Source organism: Colius striatus, chromosome 2, assembly GCF_028858725.1.
Source record: "Colius striatus isolate bColStr4 chromosome 2, bColStr4.1.hap1, whole genome shotgun sequence".
In the NCBI taxonomy this organism is placed as follows: domain Eukaryota; kingdom Metazoa; phylum Chordata; class Aves; order Coliiformes; family Coliidae; genus Colius; species Colius striatus.
This window is the reverse complement of record NC_084760.1, coordinates 5579018-5601615: the sequence shown is the minus strand read 5'-3', so window position 1 is coordinate 5601615 and position 22598 is coordinate 5579018.

Sequence of the window (22598 nt, the reverse complement as noted above, 5' to 3'; positions counted from 1 at the left end):
GTCTCTAGGGAAGGAGTGCTATCAATGTTTCACTTTCATCTGAGATCTCACTCTGCTTCTGCCTATTGTACACCTTTGATTTTCTTCCTATTCCCTTCTATATCTTTCAAAAAAAACAGGAATTGTCAGCTATTCCTTTTTGGCACCCTTTTGTTGGCTTTGTGCAGCTGAGAAATGAAACAAATGCAGCAATCAAAGATCTGCTTCTATTTTGGCTATAAGCAATATGCCAAAGGTATGGAGTTTAGCAGAAATTAAACTTAACTAGGAACTCCTGCATGTGTTTCATATATATGCACAGTAACAGAGCTCACAGCAGACTTTTGCACTTGGTCATCCACTGTAACATTGTTGCTATGGGCCTTTTGATGGTTTCTTTGTAACTACATGGCAATTAAAATCTGTACTGGGTTCATGCAGCAAGGATTTGATAGCAGAGGGTGCTGAGATAGCTGGGAGCTTCCTCTGTGTCTGATAGAGCTGATACCAGACAGCTCTAAAGTGGACCCAGCACTGACCAAGGCTAAGAGATAGCATATTTAGGAAGGAGGAAGAAACAACACGCAGTATCATCAACTGCTACTGGAGAAAGGAGTGAGAATATGACAGCAGCAACTCTGCAAACACCAAGGTCAGTGAGGAAGGAGGGGGAGGAGGTGCTGTAGGTGCCAGAGCAGAGGTTCCTCTGCAGCCCATGGTGCAGCCCATGGTGAGGCCCTGCCCCTGCAACCATGGAGGCCACAAGGGAGCAGATTTCCACCTGCAGCACGGGAAGGGCCCCACAAAGGAGTAAGGGGATGCCTGAAGGAGGCTGTGACCCTATGGGAAGCCCGAGCTGGAGCAAGCTCTTGGCAGGACCTGTGAACCCCATGGAGCGAGGCATCCATGCTGAAGTGGGTTTACTGTCAGGATTTGTGACTCCATGGGAGACCCACACTGTTCAGGAGTTATCTGCTCCTGAAGGACTGCACCCACAGGTGCACACTGAAGCAATTCATGAAGAACTGTGGTCTGTGGGAAGCGTTCACACTGGACAAGTTTCTGGAGAATTGTTGAGGGACCCCACGCTGGAGCAGGAGAAGAGTGTGAGGAGGAAGGTACAACACAGACAATATGTGATGAACAGAACAACAGGATAACAGGACAAGGGGTGACGGGATGAAGCTGGAACACAGAAGTTCCACTGAAACATAAGAAAAAACTATTTCCCTGTGAGGTGAGGGAGCCCTGGCCCAGGCTGCCCAGGGAGGGTGTGGAGGCTCCTTCCTTGGAGGTCTTCAAGACGCACCTGGGCACGTTCCTGTGTGACCTGATCTAGGCTGACCTGCTTCTGCAGGGGGGTTGGACTGGATGATCTCTAAAGGTCCCTTCCAACCCTACCATTCTATGATTCTATGAACTGACCACAACCCCCATTCCCTGTCCCCCTGCACCTCCGTGTGAAAGAGGCAGAGAAATCACAAGCAGAGCTGATCTGAGGGAGATGGGTGGGGGAAAGGGCTTTAAGATTTAGTTTTTACTCTAATTTGGTTGGTAGTAAATGAAACTAATTTCCCCCAGGTGAGTCTGTTTCACCCATGACAGTAACTGCTGAGCCATCTCCCTGTCCTTAACTTGACCCACGAGCCTTTCATTATGTTTTCTCTCCCTTGTACAATTGCAAAGGGGAACAATACAGTAGCTTTGGTGGGGTACCTGGCATCCAGACAGGCTCAAACCACCACAAAAGACTTTGTAGAAACTGATTTCTTTGACAGTATATAATTTCCCTGAGGTGAGTTTCACATTTGACTACATGCTATTCTGGCATTCCTCTAAGTACTGCAGTAATCATCACACACAGACATGCATAGGCACAAATCAAAGAGCAGAAGATGCTTATTTCAGTCTGGATGTTTCTAGCCTGTAGTTAATGACAACACTCCACGTGCAGATAATAATCAAAAGTGAATATGGGCAGTCTAGTTCAATGTAATTGTGACCCATCTTCACTATAATCACTGCCTGCCTGGCAACGAGGCAGCACACAGCATTGCAGTGGGGCAGAACCAAATCCAGCCTCTAAAGATGACAAAAACAAGGAAGGAAGGAAGGAAGGAAGGAAGAAAGAAAGAAAGAAAGAAAGAAAGAAAGAAAGAAAGAAAGAAAGAAAGAAAGAAAGAAAGAAAGAAAGAAAGAAAGAAAAGAAAGAAAGAAGAAAGAAAGAAGAAAGAAAGAAAGAAAATTGTATCACCCTCTGATATAATTTCCCCATTGCTGTAGAGCACAATGGGAAATCTTGTGGCTTTTCATTCCAGCACAGGAATTAAACTGCAGAAGGCTAGTATCAAGTGATGTGTTACAGATTTAGATCACTTACAGATGAAAACCAGCCTATACAGCTTGTGGATGAAATTAATAACTCCAGCTCTGCAGAATACTGTCATGAAAAGGTTGGTACACTAACAGATTAATTAAAATTTGACTTTACAGGACAGATACATTTTATTAGTTCAAATCTCACCTGATTTTATTCACCTCTTTCTATGTATCCAATTAAAATAATATGAGCAATTAATATTAATCAGATAAAAGGTTTGAATTATTCAATCTAATAAATCTTCCACATTTTTCCTCCTTCTGATAAGTTCTTTATATTGTAGGTGTTTCAGCTGAAGAGTAAAAGAATCATTTTGCAGTCAACCTTTGTCTCACTTAAATGTTAGGGGAAAAAAAAGACTTTTTAATAATAAATTTTAAAAACTTACCATTCACAGATATACAAGAAAACAACAATCAGCCATTCATGTTATTATGCACATCAGATTATTTCCTCCCCATTTATATTTTAATCATCCAGGAATAACCACAAACATACATAAGGTTGGTGTGTCCCCACCAGTTGAAAATCAGGAAAAGGAAACAAGAGGCCTAAATGGATGAAAAAAAGGACTACTGGGACTGCTCAAGGATAAGAAAAGAGTTTATGTAAGTGGAGAAAGGGCCTGACTGCTTGGAGAGAGTATGGGAACATCACTAGAGTACGGAGCGATGAAACCAGGAAGGCCAAACCCCTTTTGAAATTAAACCTGACAAAGGAAGTAAAGGAAAACAAGAAGGGCTGTTTCAAATACATCGGCAGCTTCTGCAGTGGGGTTGGACTAGATGATCTCTGAAGGTCCCTTCGAACCCTACCATTCTATGATTCTATGTCAAGATGGGGCAACACTTTTTTCTGTTGTATCCAGTGACAGGACAAGGGGTAATGGGATGAAGCTGGAACACTTAAACACAAGGAAAAACTACATCAGTGCTGAGGTGAGGGAGCCCTGGCACAGGCTGCCCAGAGGGGTTGTGGAGGCTCCTCTCTGGAGGTTTTCAAACCCATCTGGACATGTTCCTGTGTGACCTGATCTAGGTGGGGCTTGCTTGAGCAGAGGGGTTGGACTAGATGATCTCTAGAGGCCCCTTCCAACCCTAACATCCTGTGATTCCACGATACAGCGTAATGGATACTCTGAACACAAAAGGTATTTTAGTACGGCAAAACCCATCAATTTCGTCATCATTTGAGGTCATAAACTAATAGTGAAGATAATAAATTCATGATTGCTAACATCCATTATTGTACTAATCTTATTGTCTTTCAGAGACATATTTGCAAGCCAGGTATGGAACCCAGAGCACACATAAAACTTATTAACATTTATAAATATCTAAAGGGTGGGTGTCAGGAGGTTGGGACATCCCTTTTTTCTATAGTAGCTAGCAACAGGACAAGGGGTGATGGGATGAAGCTGGAACACAAAAAGATTCATTTAAAGATAAGAAAAAACTATTTCACTGTTTCAAGTGAGGGAGCCCTGACCCAGGCTGCCCAGGGAGGGTGTGGAGGCTCCTTCCTTGGAGATCTTCAAGACCCGCCTGGACACGTTCCTATGCGACATGATCTAGGTGACCCTGCTTCTGCAGGGGGATTGGACTAGATGATCTCTAAAGGTCCCTTCCAACCCTACCATTCTGTGATTCTGTGATGAAAATGAAGTGTACTCTATACTGTCCAGAGCCCATGTTGGAAGAATTAGAGGCAAGTCATTTCAGCAGACAGACATGGACTGGCTTTCCATACTTGGAACAGAGAAAGTATATGAGGGGAAAAAAGGTGAAACTGAAATTTCATTGAGGAATCATTCAAATTGATCAGAGTAGAGTGTGGTAGAGAGGTCTGGTTAAAACTAATGATATAGATGCCCCAAGGATGAAAGCTGAAAGTGAATGAGAGACGAGTTGCCAATGTTATATGGCTGCACACCAGATTTATATGTAATTCATAGCTGTATTCACAAATGCATCACATTATGGAACAACACACAGGATTTTGATAGCACATAGTGTACTACACGCTCACCTCTCAAGATTTTTCTAAAAGACATGGTGACAAACTTGTGGAAGTTCACAGAAGAGTAAGAGCATTTGAAATTAAATCAAAGATTTAAGGCATGTTGCTGTGGAAACAAAAAGCTGTGAACTGTAAAAAACTGTAAAGACTTTGACAAGTTTGGGTTTAAAAGGTTGCATTGGCCATCCTTTAAGGAAAAATAACTCTAGGAAAATTCTATGCAAAACATAACACTGTAAGAAGATAGTGCTCCCACATGACTATACAAGGTCATTTTTAAGAGCTCCTCATCAGTGCTTGTGCTCCAGACCCTTCATCAGCTTCCATGCCCATATCTGGACACACTCCAGTACCTCAATGTCCTTCTTGTAGTGAGGGGCCCAGAAATAGACACAGAATTTGAGGTGCAGCCTCACCAGTGCCTAGTACAGGTGGACAATCACTGCCCTGGCACTACTGGTCACATGATTTCTGATTGAAGCCAGGATGCCCTTGGCCTGCTTGCCCTGAGCAAGTCCCCTGATGACACCAAATTGGGAGGACTGGTTGGGACAGGGAAGTGATCAGGAAAGGCTGCGGGAACTGGGGCTGTTTAGTCTGGAGAAGAGGAGACTGAGGGGAGATCTCATTAATATTGACAAATATATAAATAATGGGTGTCAGCAGGTCAGGGCAGCACTTTTTTTTCTGTAGTATCCAGTGACAGGACAAGGGGTAATGGGCTGAAATTAGAACACAAAAAGTTTCATTTAAACATAAGGAAGAACCCTTTCAGTGTTTCAGTGAGGGAGCCCTGGCCCAGGCTGCACAGGGAGGGTGTGGAGGCTCTTTCTCTGGAGGTTTCAAGACCCACCTGGACATGTTCCTGTGTGACCTGACCTAGGTGGGACCTGCTTTGGCAGGAGAGTCGCACTGGATGATCTCTAAAGGTCTCTTCCAACCCCTACCATTCTGTGAATCTATGATTTTATGATAATGTTCTTTCAATGCAATTAAGAAGGAAAAAAAATATTTGCATGGTTCTTTACGCCATCAAAAAATCACCCCCTCAAGTTAAACTGAAAATATCATAGATTCAAATTTATGGATACTTCATTTTCTTCTGTACTGAGAGCCCTACAGGTCTGGACTTCCCTATGGATATGAATGCAACTTGATGGGAGTTAAATGAAAAGTGCTATTAACCAATAATTTAACAATGGAAAAATAAAGCAGACAGCAAAAGAAGCAAAAATAAAATGACAAGTTTTTTACTGTAAGAAAACATATTTTGTATACTTCTCTATCTGTCAAGACAGCAAGTACTGTTAATATCACCCACAAACCAGCACCACTTCCCACATCTAAGAGATGGTCCTTATAACTGAGTACTCCAGCATGTTGACCTTACAACTGATTTAAGGACCTGGATGGAGCTGTTGAAGGCTCTCAAAAATCCCACATGCATCTTTCTTAGAGTGCAGCCCACTGTGGCATTCAAAGACAGCTTTTTCCTAGTGGCAAAGATGCCAAACCCAAACAGGAATCTATGCTTCTGCTTCAAACGTTTCTTTATCACTCAGTTTTATTAATGACATACACTGCTGTCATAGTGCAACAGAGGTAACATTATAAAGGAAAGTAACACGTTGAAATAAAGAAATAGTACCTTGTAAGATGATAGAGATGGAGAAAGAAATTATAAACACAGAATTCATACCTCCAAACTCTGTGCACTGGGACAGAGCACACACACTGGCTGGCTGGTAAGGTAGGTTCACAAATGAACACACAAAGAAAGAAAAGTACAAAACACATAGTTCCAGTGGAAGAGTCTGGAAAGAGACTTACATAGAAAAGTGTGATCTATATTGAGAAAAATGTTTGTGGACAAAGGCTGAATTTCTTTGTTATAAACTCCCTCTATTCTGAGGGTTATGGATGGAGTTGTGACAAAGAGAACACTCAGAACTACACTGGCAAGAAAAAGATCCTACAGTTGAAAGCAAGAGTTGAGGCTCAATGATAGACGAATACAGCACCTGTGATGGGGCTGGTGTCTTTGTAAAAGTAAAGAAAGATAAAACCCAGGGGTACCACTCTAAGGACTTTGGAAAAGTTCCAGAAAATCAAAAAGGACAGGCTGGTGCATGAATTCTAGTATGGAAATACCTGAGTTTGTGATGGGAGTGGAAACAGAGACAAAATGTCCGAACATGGAAAGGTTATACCACTACCATGTTCACCAGAGCTGATACTATCACCAAGTGAAATGGTTAGGGATAAGGTCTAAGAATGAGAGAAACTAGAGCTCTAGTTGGAATAGGGCTACAGAGTCAAGTCAAAATTAAGGCCAGGGCAGTGTGGGATGTGTGGTGGTAAAGGGTGAGTAAAAGTATTAGCACATTCTTTGACAACTTCCTCAGCTCATCCTTGGCCAAGAATATGGATATAATGTACAGCATGTGCCTAGGTGAGGATTTGGATCAGGATTCCCTTAGAGGTAGGAGAAAGAGAAAGCCTAGAGCTCTAATTGGACAGGAGTTGCAAACAGACAGAAAAAGTGAAAGGAAAGCTGTAATAAGAATTGTTCACTAAGAACTCATTCATCTAGGCACTGGGTCTTGGACAAAGGCTCAGCTAAGGCCAGAACCAGTGTCAGGTTTTAGGTTATCAGTTAGGAAAGGGACAAAGCCTACAACTGCATCTAGAAAGAAGCTGCAGAGAGGATGACAAAACAAGGCTCCCGGAATAATTGTCTTGATAATCCCTAATGTGGCATTCGAGGGGCATTGACCTAGGGCTCAGCCAAAGCCAAGGCCTAGGCCAAGGCAGAGGGTTACAGTCGGGAAAGAGACAAGTCCTAGAGCAGGGCTGGAGTTGGGCTGCAAAGGGGTTGCCCTGGAATGCACAGGTTGCAGAAGCTGTGCTCATGTTAACAGAAGCTTGTAAAGAACTGTAGCCCATGGGAGGGACTCAAATCTGGAGAAACAGAAGAATGTGAGGAGTCCTCCCTCTGAGTAGGAAAGAGTAGCAGATGAACAGACCATAAAACCCATTCCTTGTTCTCTGCAGGTAATTGTGGTGATGGTAAGAGTGATCTCCCTGTCTTTACCTCAATCCATGAGCCTTTTGCTAGATTTTCTCTCCCCTGTCCAGCTGAGGAGGAGAGTAACAGGGTGGCTTTGGTGGGCACCCAGCATCCAGCCAGAGTCAATCCACCACACAGCCTTTCTCCTGCATCATCCTGCATCATATAGCTCTAGGCTTTTTCTCTGAATCATTACAGAACTGTTGAAGAAACTGGGTGGTGCAAAAATAATCATTTCCTCAGGATTTTTTTGTCTTCACTGACATGTTTTTTCTAAGGTTCATTTCAGTGTGGGGTTTAACATTATTTTTGACTGAACATCTACAGATAAGTTTGATCCTATCTGAACAGCTGCTGGGAAAGAAACCCATGGGCAGACTGTAATATGCTCTGTGGAGGAACACTGAATCTTTGCATTGAGCATTGTCTTTGGCAGATGCATCAGCCAAGCAATGGAGTTAGAGGAGGTTTAGAGACAAAGGGAACCAAGAGATGAAGTTGTAGTGAGGCTGCCATGTATAGGATAAATCATTAAATAAGAGCTGATAGTACAGCTGGAGAATTGGATCATATTTATATTAGCATATTTCTGTATATGAAGTACAGCCCATGATGAGGAAGGTTGTCCTCCTGCAGCCCATGGAGGCCACGAGGGAGCAGAGACACACTCACAGCCTGTGGAGGAGCCCACGCTGGAGCAGGTGGATGCCTGAAGGAGGCTGTGACTCCGTGGGAAGCTCACCCTGGAGCAAGTTCCTGGCAGGACCTGGGATATCATAGAGAGAGAGGAGCCCAGGCCAGAGTAGGTTTGCTGTCAGGACTTGTAACCCTGTGGTGGACTCAGGCTGGAGCAGTCTGTACCTGAAGGACTGTTCTCCCCATGGATGACCCACATTCAGTTTCATTTCTCATCTCCCTGTTCTGATGGTTCATTAATAAATCAAACCATTTTCTCCCCAAGTTGAGTCTGTTTTGTCCTTGATGTTATTTGCTGAGTGACCTCCCTGTCCTTTTCTCAACTCACAAGCCTCTTGTTATATTTCTCTCTCCCCTGTCCAGTTTAGGAGGAGGAGTGATATTCTGACTTGGTGGGCATCTGGCACTCAGCCACAGCTAAACCACCACATTAGGCAAAGTGCAAAAAGTGTAGAGGAGAAAGTGACAAGGTTAAAGGAACAGACTTTTTTTTCCCATTTTCCAATATTCAGCAACAAGTACATTTCTCTTGTTAGTGTCTGAACAACGAAAAACCCACATGTTCCTCTTTTGAATGATACTGTTTTCTTGACCTTCTACTGTAATATATGCATGCTCATACACACACAATTCTGCTCCAGAACTTTCTATTGAGATTTGTAACAACTAAAAAGCTTCAGAATCACCACTGGTGGTTAGAAGCAAATGAATGTGTTTTCAGTTACTTCCAAGGAAATAAATAGATTCTATATAACCATCCTACATAATTCTTTCATTGCATAATTTCACTCATGCTCATCATCACAGTATCTGTGTGTTTACGTGTGCTGTATGCTATGACAAGTATGAAACTAAAAGCTTTAGGACAGTAAATCTAGCCAACAAAACAAAGAACATAAATATAATCTTTTTGTTGCTTCTGGCTGAATGGATAACCTTCCCTAAACAAACTGAGGATGACTGAGCAACATTAGCCTGTGCACGTCTATTTAGAATGTCTTTTATGATAAAAACCTCCTTTCCCAGGAAGAGGCTTATGCCTTAGGCTTTCCTCAGTAAGAACCAGAATTTAATTTTCATAACTTGAGAGAGCTCAGATTCTGCTTTTTAGGTTTTTTCATTAAAAGCAACCAAGAACCACATCCAAATATAACCAAACAGGTTAGTGCATTCATAGTAGGAGTTGATTAAGACCTATCTCACCTTCTTGTCAAAATCAGTGTAACCAACATAAGGAGCCTCTCTGAAAGGCTCTTACATAAATAAGGATTGCTCTGGCAGTAATGGTTATGGGAATAACCCTAACAGTATTGCACTGACAGCTCATATTTGGTTTGCTTCCTTGGACAAACTTCTTCCCATGAAGCTGACCCAGTTTATGTCTCTGTTTCTTGCTGCTACCTTGAGCATAGCATCTATTTATCAAGTCAGAATTCAGACCAATGTTCTGCATTCTGCATCAGGCATCACTTGAAATCCTCTCCTACATTCTGCATGACAATCTGTAGAGCCTGAGCTTGAAAGCAACAGAATCATAGAATGGTAGGGTTGGAAGGGACATATATGAGCTCATTACTTCCCAAGACACAGCTGTTCCCAACATCTTCATTTAACTTTTTTTATGATTTAAATATATGTATAGACTCCTGATTGATAATAAACTGACCATGAGCCAGCAATGTGCCCTCGTGGCCAAGAAGGCCAATGGCAGCCTGGGATGCATCAAGAGTGTGGGCAGCAGGTCAAGGGAGGTTCTTATCCCCCTCTATTCTGCCCTGGTGAGGCCTCATCTGGAGTCCTGTGTCCAGTTCTGGGCTCCCCAGCTCAAGAGGGACAGGGAACTGCTGCAGTCCAGCACAGGGCAGCCAAGATGATCAGGGGACTGGAGCATCTTCCTTATGAGGAAAGACTGCAGGAACTGGGGCTGTTTAGTCCAGATCACAGAATCACAGAATCTGAATGTTTGGAAGGGACCTTGAAAGCTCATCGAGTGCAACCCCCTGCCAGAGCAGTGCCACTGAGAGTAGGTCACACAGGAACTCGTGCAGTTGGGACTGAATGTCTCCAGAGAAGGAGACTCCACAGCCCATCTGGGCAGCCCCTGCCAGTGCTCCCTCACCTCAACAGGGAAGTAGTTTTTCCTTATGTTTCTTTGGAATCTCTTCTGTTCCAGTTTGTACCCGTTGCCCCTTGTCCTGTCATTGGCCATCACTGAGAACAGCCTGGCTCCAGCCTCCTGACACCTGACCTTTACATATTTGTAAACATTAGTAAGGTCAGTCCTTGTCTGTTTGTTATTAATGAGAAGCAGAAATATCTCCTGAGACAAATGACATTTTTAAGGATAGATATGAATTTTAGCAGATACTGTATTTCATATTTTATAGGTACAGAAAGTAATTTTCTACTTATACAGATGTGAAGGTAGATGAGCTGGAGTTTCAGATGAGAGTAATCAAAGTTTAACTGATTTTGCTCACATATCAAGCTCACGCTTTTCTTAGTGCCCATTTTGGATCAAGCAAGTAAAATTAGTCCTCTGTTTTGATTTATGCAGCTGTATGTGTACATGTACAAGTGTGGACAAGGGTTTGAACTGGTGCCCTATCAACACATTTTTTCCTGGGTTTTTTCTCAAGGCCCATAGTACTGTGTGGTATTGTAACACCAGATTGCTACAGAAAAACTATTTTGGGGCTGTGCTTATTGCACCTAGGGATCCAGTTGTCCCGACCTAAGGCAATATCTGTACAAACGCTCGAAGAGGCAATTTAATCACGATGCAGTATGACTGGAAACAGCCCAAAAGAGATTTACCCAGGTAGTGAGAGTGGGCATGTTTATACTCTACCAGGGCACAGACTTGTCCCTGTATTTGCCCTATGGCAAGAGGGCTATAATTAGAGCTGTGGCTGCTGGATTAAAAAGAGATGCTGTTATGCTCAAAGTCTTCTTATGGACAAAAGGGAACGTACCATACGGACAAAACTGAGAATATGGCTTTATTCCAAATAAAGTTTTAGTAACCTAACAATTATAGAATGGTAGGGTTGGAAGGGACTTAGATAATTAATTCTCATGGCCTTCAGTGCATCATCAGGTTTTAACAGCTTTGACCTCCAGGCATTGCTATTGGTCCAGGAACTGCAGTTAAGCTCCTTGCCTGAATTTTGCTGCAGGTATGTTTGTGCTCAGTTCTGTTCTTGGCTTGTTGTAGCTTGTTGCTTTGTGTATCTCAGATCAGCCTGCAAATGGGTCTTCTAATTGTCACCACCCCTATAATGCTCAGGTCTATGCCCCTGTCAGAACAGATGTTGCCCCACTTGTCTCTGTTGTTCCTGGCTTGTTTCCTCTCGTGAAGCAGCCCCACTCTTGTTATTCCCTGACTGTACTAGAGCAGTCTTTTTCATAACAGATCTCAAATTATTTTACACAAAATAAAGTTTTAGGATCTAACCTTTTCTGTTGTGCTCATCCTTCTGATGCCATCCCAGATCCTAAGGAGAGAAGGGAGATGAGTGCTCAGGTGTTGGCTGGGGTTGACTCACAACAGGCAGAAAGGGAAGGTCCCATACCCCGAGCACAAAACATTGCTACTGTTTTAGTTTCACTCTGTGCCTTTAAAAATATTTCTCGCCTTCCTTGCTAGCTGTTTATGCCCAAGTACACTTTCCACTAGTCAGACATGGTTCTTCATCAGATTAGACAGATGCTTGGTGAGAACTAAGAAGAAATGGAGATTTTCTTCCTGCCCCAGAAAAAGCTTTGCATGCAGGGAGGAAAGACTAAGCATGGAATGAGATCCCTGTTTCTGTAGTGCCAATCAGCTTAATCCTTTATATACTCCCTAAGGCTTTCTCTTAGAAGAGATCAATATCCACCAATCTGACATCAGGACGTGACTGTGGCTTATATTGTACAAAAATAGTCCACAGACATTTTCTAACCCTCCTTCACTTCCAATATACTTAAATAGGGACACTGGGAAAGACTTGCATGGATACGCCCCCAGCCTTTTATAACCCTGAGGAGGCATTGTCTGTCACAGCATAAGCAGCTGCTGCAGAGCCAAGGCTCAGACATGCACCTTCACTTCTGTGATAGCAGTTAAATGCTCATTTTCCACCCAAGCATTGTCCATTCTGTTTCAGACTCAGATGGCCCTGTGCTGCTTTCTCTTACCTGTGCCTCAAAGCTACAGTAAAGGAGTCTACTCATGAACCATCATGAAAGGTGTTAACAAGCTGATATGAACTTTTTCAACACTTGTAGGTTTTATAGGCTGAAAATCAAGAGTCAGATGAGCAAATAAAAGCAGTGCTTTTAAAGAAGACTAGTCTACAATGGTTATCAATTGAGAGGTGTTTGAAATCGGTAGCTAAGCACAAACATCTAATATTCACTCACGGATGCTGCCACCTACAGTCCAGCATTGTGACACTATGAAAACAAGGATACAAGAGTAACTTTCAAGTACAATTATTGTATTTGTGTGGTTATTTTAGGTAGAGGAAGGTGGAGGCATTGGTGTATTCAGGGGAATATGTGGCAGGAAACAGTGAAAGAGCAGAGAAGAAAGTAGCAGGTATCTTAAACCTGAATTTTCTAAGTGTCTTCCTTACAAAACCTGCAATGGACAAAATCAGATGTTACACTGGAATGGTGGAACTTAGTATTGCAAAGCAAGTCAGGGTTGCTATTCTGTACGTTTATCAGAATACCTTACAAACATGTTTATTTCCAGATCAATTTCCAGGTCTGTAAAATAATGGTCAGTAGACTAAAAGATGTTCCAGTTGAGCAGCCTTGCCTTCAATTCTGATGACAAAGCCTGCCAGTTTTCAAGAAAGTCTTAAAGAAAGTAAATTTCAGCTCCTCTCTCTCCACTAGTAGAATATTGCAGAAGACAAAATATCCCCATGAGGCAGCCTAACTGGAAATCCAAGGCAGCCTGGAAAATGAGCTATCCTGCTATGCTTCAGAAATTGCAAACAGCAGCAACCCAGTTTCTCAGCTAACCTGAAGGAGCTGGCAGCATTTACTACAAGATGCTTAATTCAGTGCCTGGACTCTCACACTGTGTGTAATTTGTATAGAAATGAGCTACGAACTTGGATCTCAATTTGCTCAACAGGATATGGTTTGATTAAATGTGTCCAGATGAATTTGTAATGGGATTATAGATTTCAATTAGGAGTAAGCAACAATCATTACAAGGTAATACCTTTTCATGCATGTTTCAGCAAGCTGAATTAGGGCAAGAAACAAGAATATGATGGAAAAGTCTATGCTCCACAACATTGTTACTTCTTCTTCACACCTAGGTACTGTTTTTTTCCAACTTAACCTTCTTGTTCTTTGATGGTGTGTTGTCAAGATGATGCCTTCTAGTAGGTTCCACTGAGCTCTGAAAAAAGCCATGGTCTCAATAACAGGCTGATCTGCAACTCTTTTGCCTACTAGTAAATGGCAGTGAACAGATCTTTACTATATGTGATTGCTGAGACAGGAGAGTTAAACCAGAGGTTCTGCTTGACTAACTAGCCACAACTCCCTTACCTTGGCTTGAGTTTATGCTACATGAGAACAGGCTTGAGAAGACAGTTGTCTGTTCACTGAGACCCACAACCCTCACAGCTGAAGAAGAGCCAACTCCCAATACCTCCAGCTCAATAGGTGATTAAGCCTCACACCTACTCTGTCAGATTGCATCTAGTAAAAGAGATGCTTTGCAGGACCAAACACACTAGGATTCTCTCTTCTCCAGGAAGCTTTACAGCTTGGACTGGTTTCTCTCCATAGTGTAAAATTCAGGGTTTACAGCATGGATTGTGGTTAGCTCTCTTTCAAATGGGCTCAAACTGCTGTTGCTGCAGAAGAGAGACAACTGTCACAGAGACAGGTGCCAAAGTACAACCTACAACCATGAAGATAAATTTGATTTCCACCAAACAGGATGGCCTCATTCAAAATGGAAACACTCCCTGGCCTCTACTGCTGTCCAAACCATGCCCAGGACCTCTGAGACGCTGTTACCTGACACAGGCCACAGTCATGCTAGAAATAGTGTTAACAGTGCTGGATGTTGCTTAGATCTATGCCCTGGTCTTGAGTAGTTTTATATCCTTAGAGAGCAGGAATTTAATGTTGAAAGTAGGTATGCAACTGTTTCTGAATAGGATGCTGGTCCTTTGGTAAGAAATAACAGGTTTTTTAACTATGTTTTAAGTGTCCTGATTTCTCCTGTGCAAAAAAACCTCTCCTGAATGGAGGTGAGAACAAGGCAAAGCAGTTTGTTCTGTCTGTTTCTAATGCAAGTTTTACAAGCATGGTGTCAGGAAACCCATTCAGTCCCACAAGCTGCAAGGAATGGGACAAGGAGAGTAATTGTTTATGTTAGTAAACTGTCAACAATTTACTTGATACTTTCCTCATGGGAAGTAAATGAAGATGGGATGCCAGAAATAGCCACTGTTCCTTTATCTTTCTCCATTCCTCCTAATCTCTTGAAAAATTAATCTCCTTAAGACTACTAATGCAATATAACCACCCAGGCCAATACAGAAAAATGTATATATACATTTATACTCCTAGCAACACAGGTATTGCCATTTCAGACAATCACATCCCACTTTGAGAGGTATATAAACCCTGAAGTGCAACAGATGTGTCTGATTAGTTGTTGGGCCCCTCAGTTCAAGAAGGACAGGGAGCTGCTGGAGAATGCTCAGCGCAGGGCCACAAAGATGATGGAGGGGAGCATTTCCCTACTGATGAAAGGCTGAGGGAGTTGGGGCTTTTCAGCCTGGAGAAGAAGAGACTGAGGTGTGACCTCATTAATGTTTACAGATACATAAAGGGTGGGTGTCAGGAGGATGGAGCCAGGCTGTTCTCAGTGACGGCCAATGACAGGACAAGGGGCAATGGGTACAAGCTGGAACAGAAGATGTTCCAAAGAAACACAAGGAACAATTTCTTCCCTGTTGAGGTGAGGGAGCACTGGAAGGGGCTGCCCAGATGGCTTGTGAAGTGTCCTTCTCTGGAGACATTCAAACCCAGCTGGATGAGTTCCTGTGTGCCCTACTCTAGGTGGTGCTGCTCTGGCAGGGGGGTTGCACTGGATGAGCTTTCAAAGTCCCTTCCAGCCCTTAAGATTCTGTAATTCTGTGCCACTTGTCTGAAGCATTCTTCTCCTCAATACCTGTTGATGAACAGCTAACTGTATAATGTTCTTCATTACAAAGTGTATAAATGCCCAAAAGAAACTTTAAAGGACATGGCAAGGAGTCCTATGTCAGCAGACACTTCACTAAATAAAAGGCACCCCAGGGACTGGACAGGAGATAAACTGAATAAAAAGAAGCTTGACTGGGAAATGATTAATGCACCTAGCTGGGTAGAGTTATCTTTTTTCCTCATCTATCTTTCTGGTGGTTGGTGATGTTGATTATTATATAGACATCTGGCCTGTTCATGGTACAATCCACTAAAGAATTGCACGTGGTTAGACTCTATTCCAACCTACAGAACCAGTCTGCATCAGTTTGCAGTGTACTGGAACACTCTGTTTCATACACTACTAGTACACCGGCACAAACACAACCTAAATTACTCCAGGCAATACACTAGTACTATTTTTGCCAAATGGGGCGATGGATTGGCAATTTTGTCACATCTGCCATAATATTCAGGCCAGTTTTCTCTTCTGCAAAGGAAAGCAAACAGTCTTACAGACCAGATGAACTGAAAAGGAAATATGACAAGTTCTGCCCATTCATCCCATTCATATATTTCTGCTCACTAGTTGCAGTATGTTCATCACTATTCTATTTATATCCTGGAGAGTAAGGGAAGATCTGGTGCCTCTTTGCATCAGTGTTCTGGGTAGCTATTACCAACCCAAGGAACTGAGCAAACTACTAAGTTAAAACTCTCTTCTACAACAGCATGCAGTCACTTAGTCTCAACTGATCACGTAGTCTCTTGCTAGTCCTTTATTTGATGGAGTCCTAGTCTGAGGGTACATTTCATTCTTTGAAATAAAGGACAAGTGAGACACACAGGTAACATTTCCAAAGCTTCAGAGTAGATTCACATGAGGAATTATCATTCACAGTGGCAGGAAGGAGCCAGCTACATCCCAGAGATGTGACAGAACGTGAGGACAAAGAGCTGATGAGTTGCAGTGTCACAAGATTAACTTATGCTGAAAATCAGTCCATAGAATCATAGAATGGTAGGGGTTGGAAGGGACTTTTAGAGATCATCTAGTCCAACCCCCCTGCAGAAGCAGGTTCACCTAGATCAAGTTGCATAGGAACATGTCCAGGTGGGTCCTGAAGACCTCCAAGGAAGAAGCCTCCACACCCTCCTTGGGCAGCCTGTGTCAGGGCTCCCCCACCTCAACAGTGACATGGTTTTTCTTATGTTTAAATGGAACTTTTTGTGTACCAGCTTCATCCCATCACCCCTTGTCCTGTTGCTAGATACAATAGAAAAAAGGGATGCCTCAACTTCCTGACACCCACCCTTTAGATATTTGTCAATATTAATAAGATCCTCCATCTGTTTCTGAAAAGCACACACCTTTATGCCATTTTCCAGGATCACAACGCGTGTGGTGTTAGAGGTACTTCAGATACCATTGTCAGAGGCCATAAGTAAAACAGGCTCAAGTTAAATATAGGGTTATTAGACCAGACAATATCTCCTCAGGCCTTTCCTTCAGAGGGTATTTCCCTGATCTCTGAAACTCAAACCTGACCTGCAGATCCTCCTTTCTGCCCAACTTTTTAACCTCCCTCTAGCTCTCCTTGCATCCTGCTGACCACTCACAGAAATCCTCCAAGAGAAGGATGTTAAAGACTAACAGATCAGAAGCAACCCTAAATATCTGAGACATAGTGTGGCAAATAAGTTCAGAGCAGCTCAAGCAACCAGCAGACTGATAGAGAATGCCTTAAGTAGCCTATGTGATCCTTCCACTCAATTTAAGCTAAGCTGTTTTAGAAGTGACACACCATTAGAGAAAGATGAGAGGCAGTGGAGACAACAGAACAGTTGTGAAAGGGATCTCTCTTACACTCCCCTTACTCTTCATTCTCTCATTTCCTAAGAACTGAATTTATATTGCAATACTGTTTAAAACAGATGCTCTTGCATATTGTTTATAACAGATGCTCCATAACAAATCCTTTTCTCCAGAGTTAAAATTAAGAAACAGGGAAGTACAAATACGATGGGATTCACACAGTGATAGGATTAAAATTCAAAAGGTGGCTGCCTGGAAGAATTAAACACCAGCAGTCACAAGCCGTGGTAGATTCTCTCCACAACACACAGACAGGCTTGAATGCTTTACTTTGGAGTACATTCAAGTTTTAGGTGAGAGGTTTGGGAGGGTCTTTGGGAAGTTTGGGGGGTTTTGTTTGTTTGTTTAGAGAAAATAGAAAATATTTCTAAGCTTACAGGATTAGAGAGTATCAGACCTGTGCCCCCAGTAACTCCTGTCTGCTTCCAATGAGCACTGCCAGTGCTGCTGCTATATTCCATGTGGCACTATAATGAAGATACTCAGGTGACCCATATTTATTTCAGCACAGCATTTTTTAGTGCTGTTCTAGATAATAGTTTTGATCTATAATCCCTGTGTTGTTAAAAGCCATTGCTGCTCTCGTATTTTTCACCGGCAGTTGAAATCTGCTAAACAAACAACCACTGCAGTGTGTTTGCCTGGATGCATGGCTGGGGTTTTCCAGCAGTTAGCCTATGGAACTTACCCTTGATTCAATGAAGCTGAAAGACGTCTGACCATCAGTTACTAGAGTGAAGCAGGCAGCATTTTTCATGGCCTGGGAAGGTGATTTCAGCAGGATAGCAAGCATAGAAAACATTGCTGTGTTTTCATTGGAAACATTTTCTAATTCATGTTGAATGAGGACATTTCATGGACACACATTCCTTCTGCACCCTACTCTCAAGGAAAAGGTTTCACTGCCCATGTGGCTAGAAAAGCAGAGGTAAACTTTACTCTCGGTTTACAGAGCCATTAGGGACCCAGAAAGTCTATACACAGAATCACAGAATGGCAGGGACTGGAAGGGACCTTCAGAGATAATCCAGTCCATCTCCCTGCTCAATCAGGTCCCACTTAAATCAGATCACACAGGAACATGTCCAGGTGGGTTTTGAAAACCTTCAGAAAAGGAGCCTCCACACCCTCCCTGGGCAGCCTGGGCCAGGGCTCCCTCACTGAAACACTGACAGAGTTTTTCCTTATGTTTTAATGGAACTATTTATGTTCCAACTTCTTTCCATTACCCCTTGCATTTGAGTGTACACCTCTAAGTCTACACCTCTAAGACTGTGCCTAATGTGGGCATGCATGTGCATATTTAAACTAACTACAAAAAGGGCTATTTTCTAAACGTGTCACTAAAGCATTTTAATTTCTCTTTACCTCACATGCCAGCTACTTGCATAGTTTGCAGCACTGTAGTATACTTATTTTGCCTTCATACTCACCTGTTTTTTTTGATCTTTTATTCAACAGAGAACTGGAGAACAGTAAAAAAATGTTAGTGCCTTTTGGGCTTGTTGTAAGGGGAACTGAGATGATAATATTCCAGATAAGCACTCTCTCAAGAAATGAAACACACAAAAAAAAGGATGACTAACTTTCTACTCTAGGCCAGCTGTGCCTGTTCAACACTCTCAGCTTTACTACTGCTGATAGTGCTGTACTAACAGGAAACAAACAGCATGTACATGCAGAGCATCTTTTATACAGCTTGGTTAACTGCAGACTGCACGATCCAGATCAATTTGCTCCCACCCAGAAGTGTAGACAAAATACACCAGTGCAGGAATGCCAGATTCTGACATTCAGCCCAAAGGAACTTCTATGACAGATCTCACATTTCAAAATATTCAAGGAAATTTTCATCTGATGTAAGTCTTTTCATCATATTAATGTAGGATTTTGCCCAACATCTGTGACTTGAGATTTCTTTCTATTGCACTTACACAATTTGGCAGTAATACTACTCACCTCTGAAGTCATTCCACTAAGGCAGATGGTTGGCCATGGAAAACATAAGAAAAAAAACCAACTCAGCAAACAAAAAACAAGGGAAGAGAATATGAAGGGAAAATGAAGGGAACACATTCATTACCTCAGGGATCTTTCATTTTATATATATAAGCAATGCAATTTAGATTCATAAAATGAGAGAATCCAAGGTTAGGCTCCAATTTGTAGATGTTACTTCATGCAGAAAATCAGAAGTGTTTAAGGGCCATCAAGATGATCAGGGGACTGGAACATCTTTCAAACAAGGAAAGGCTGCAGGACCTGGGGCTGTTTAGTCTGGAGAAGAGGAGACTGAGGGGGGATCTCATTAATATTGAAAAATGTCTAAAGGTGGGTGTCAGGAGGTTGGGGCAGCACTTTTTTCTGTTGTAGCTACAGGACAAGGGGTAATGAGATGAAGCTGGAACACAGAAAGTTCTATTTAAACATAATGAAAAACTGTTTCAGTGAGGCAGCCCTGGCCCAGGCTGCCCAGGGAGGGTGTGGAGGCTCCTTCCTTGGAGGTCTTCAAGACCTGCCTGGACACATTCCTGTGTGACCTGATCTAGGTGACCCTGCTTCTGCAGGGGCTTGGACTAGATGATCTCTAAAAGTCCCTTCCAACCCTGCTATTCTATGGTTCTATGATAACTCCTTTGATTTCAAAATCAACTCACAAATTTACAAATGGTGTCAATTTTCTTCTACTTTTTACTTCTCTACTGTAAATTCATTTTCGATAATACAGATATCTGAGTTTCTGAAAGGTTTGGAGATGAAAAGCTGTACAATGAGTGTTGAGCTTCAGCTACTCAAATTCCTTAGCATTTACATTACAGCTTTCTTCTGTGCAAAATCCAGGAGGAAAAATAGTGGAACTTATTTATAAACCATCCAACCTGCTATCAGTTGGGAGGTTATAAACCATGCTTCTGATTTCTGTGCACTATGCTTTCCAGTCTTTTAAAACATTATTGCCTCAGCTATCTGAAAGCTGCATTCTTGTCATGCAGCCTCCACATCTCATAGCCCCACTGCAAAATAATGAGAGTTTTATAAAAGCGTATTTAATCCCTTGGCACATATATTTTGCTTCATTAGATATTTCATACTTCATGCCATGAGGTCTTTTTGCTGTGCAGAATTAGAATGCCTGCCTTAAAAAAAAAAAGTCTGGGTCCCTGAATTCATTAAATAAACTTTATTATAAGGAAAGGAAAAAAAAGGATTTTGAAAAATCACAGTAGATTTCTGAAATCTCAAAGCAGGAGCAAACAGAGAGGCCAAACTAGATAACCTCAAGTGGTGTCTTCCCACCCCTGCAATCCTATGAAGGTGTCTGCCACTGAGCTGGAGGAAGCTGTCTTTAACAAGCAGTCTGGAGCTCCTCTGCTGCTTCTGGCTTTAGAGCCCAGAACCATAAATTCCATGAAAACTGGCTTTTTACACAGACCTTAATGACATGATTTGAATCTTTTATTATTAGAAGAATATCAAACTCCATCACTCCAACCTCCACAGCTTCTGAGAAAACATCAGGAGAGAACCAAAAGGGCTGTAAACCAAGGAGGCAAATAAAGAACTTGAAACATATTCCTTAATAAAAAAAGAGAAAAATATGGATATAAAGCTAAAACTCATAATTTTGTGGCTATGCTTGAGTTTTGCTGAACATTAGGGACCACTATTGCTCGCCCGGTTGCCAAGGAGTTTAACCGTCAGGTCTCTGTGGCTCCTGTTTACAGCACTACAGGTCACTGGACTCCCAAAATGCCAGTTAAAGAGCAAACAGAAGCCAGGCAAGGGCATCTCCTACTCTTGTGTGAGACCTTGCCTCAGCAGGTTCCTTCTTGTAAAACTAAATGTGCTCCCTATATGCCTCCCGGCCACAGCTCATTTGGCTCAGGAACACTATTACCACCACATGCTCCTTCTGCCCACGCTGACCTCAGAGCAAGCTCCAAGAAAATAATAAGGAATTTCAAAGGAACAGAGCTATCAGTTACAAACTGTACAGACACTTCTCAATTTTACCTGGTGTGACAGTCTCAGTGAATGCTGAATAATGAAACACAACATGTATCTCATTTTTGCAGAATGTATTTAAGCTGTTCTAAGCAGCTTTGTTACAAATTCTCATGGCTGAGTAACGGACAAATCTGAATAATTCACTGTGCTACTGCTTTGGAGGCAATACCAACAGAACAGTAGAAATATCTACCATCTGTAAACTATATCTGAGCATTCAGTGTCAGTGCAACTTTGATGAGAAGCCCAAAAGCCTGTTAGCACATTCTCAGCTGTGCACTTCCAATAACAAAAGAGATTCACAGAATGTTAAGGGCTGGAAGGACCTTGAAATATCATCTAGTCCAACTCCCCTGCCAGAGCAGGACCTCCACATCATCAGCTTCAGTCACCTGAAAGTTAGTTGACCACTTCAAAATGAGTAACCTTAAGCCATATACGTATCAAGGGAATGAAAGAGGCACCTTCAGTAGGTAATTCATCTCATCCCAAATCTGGTGGTTTAGACAAGATGAATCTCTCCCTGTAGACACTTGGTTCGTTTCACAGACTACAAAACTCAACAGTTTAACTCAGACAGTTTCCAAGTCAGGTATGATAAACGTTGCATAAAACATCTATTGTTTGAACTCCGTTATCAGACATCTACAGAGGCCTTTTCATTGGGAATATATGTCCAGAAACAATTACAGGAGCAGGTTCCAGAATGACAGGCAGGTTCTGGGTGCAAAACTTTCAGAAACCAGCATGATTTTTAACTAGCCAGTAGATACTAGTATCCTAGTATCTTGGACTAGATGATCATAGAATCCTCCAGCAGCAGTTTCCTCTGTGCTCTTTCATTAGACTGACACTAAGACGTCAACTTCTGTAAGGAAAGACTTAATTATGTAATACCCAAAATATTGAGAGGATGTGACATGTGGAGAAAACAGAAGAGGGAAACCTCTAACAACTAATTTTCTGGGACTTAAAAGTTTATTTCTGAAAAGAAAAAAAAAGCAGTGCAATAATAAAGGAGACCAAAGGAGGCTTTTCCTACCTAAATAACTCTTCAACATCAGTTTTTATCATTTGAGCAGATGCAAATTTAGCAGAAGGAGGTTTGGAATTTTTTTTTGTTTGAAATAGAAGGATGAATTTGCTTCTCAGCATGCACTGGCTTTTCATAAAGATCCATCTGAAAGATATCAGAGGTGGGGGTTTTTTTACTCCCAATATATCTGTTCTGTTTGCAGTGTGTGTAACGTGAAGGCACCTCTAACAAAATGACACAGAGTGGAGTGGATTAATATGTTAAGCTAGAATAGAATAGAGTTTTTCTGCTTAAGCATGCCTGTAATTTCAGAGCATTG